Source organism: Austrofundulus limnaeus, unplaced genomic scaffold (genome assembly GCF_001266775.1).
Source record: "Austrofundulus limnaeus strain Quisiro unplaced genomic scaffold, Austrofundulus_limnaeus-1.0 Scaffold12901, whole genome shotgun sequence".
Taxonomy (NCBI): Eukaryota; Metazoa; Chordata; class Actinopteri; order Cyprinodontiformes; family Rivulidae; genus Austrofundulus; species Austrofundulus limnaeus.
The window spans coordinates 1-466 of record NW_013965303.1 but is presented as its reverse complement, the minus strand read 5'-3'; the positions used below and the strand labels follow the sequence as shown (position 1 = coordinate 466).

At 57.3% G+C, this 466-nt stretch overlaps 1 pseudogene; it reads right to left on the bottom strand.

Annotated features, from left to right (window-relative positions):
* Window positions 1-49: 49 nt before the first annotated feature.
* On the bottom strand, window positions 50-355 carry LOC106512771 (monocyte to macrophage differentiation factor 2 pseudogene; annotated as a pseudogene).
* Between the last annotated feature and the right edge of the window lie 111 nt (window positions 356-466).

Genomic DNA, 466 nt, shown 5'->3' with positions numbered 1-466 from the left:
ACTTTTTTCTCTCTGTGTGTGTTTTCTGTCTCGTAAAGCAACGATTTACCTTCCAAATTTAGTCTTCTTGAAGTCCATCTCGTGCGCAGGCTGTACGGGCGCGCGCGTCAGTGTGAACGTCTCCTCCTCCTCTCCATGCCGGATGTCCCACCGCCGCGCGACCTCAGCGCCGAGGAGAGAAAAAAACGCATCAATCCAGCAGAGAGAGACAGCAGCTGGCGGAGAGGCTCGGCTCCAGCTGAAGAGTTCAGAGCTCAATAAACAACCAAGCATCCCGACACGCGAGCTTTGTGTGCGTGGTCTCTGATATGGACTCATCAGCGGGGACGTTCCGCGCTGAGGGCTTGGTGGTAGCCCCTCCCCCTCCCTCGACCCCTCCTGCTGGGTGACAACCAGCCCACCCCCTCAGCACATCAGCACCCTGCCAGCTGTGAGCCTGCTGTACACCTGATGGAGTTGCATGTAA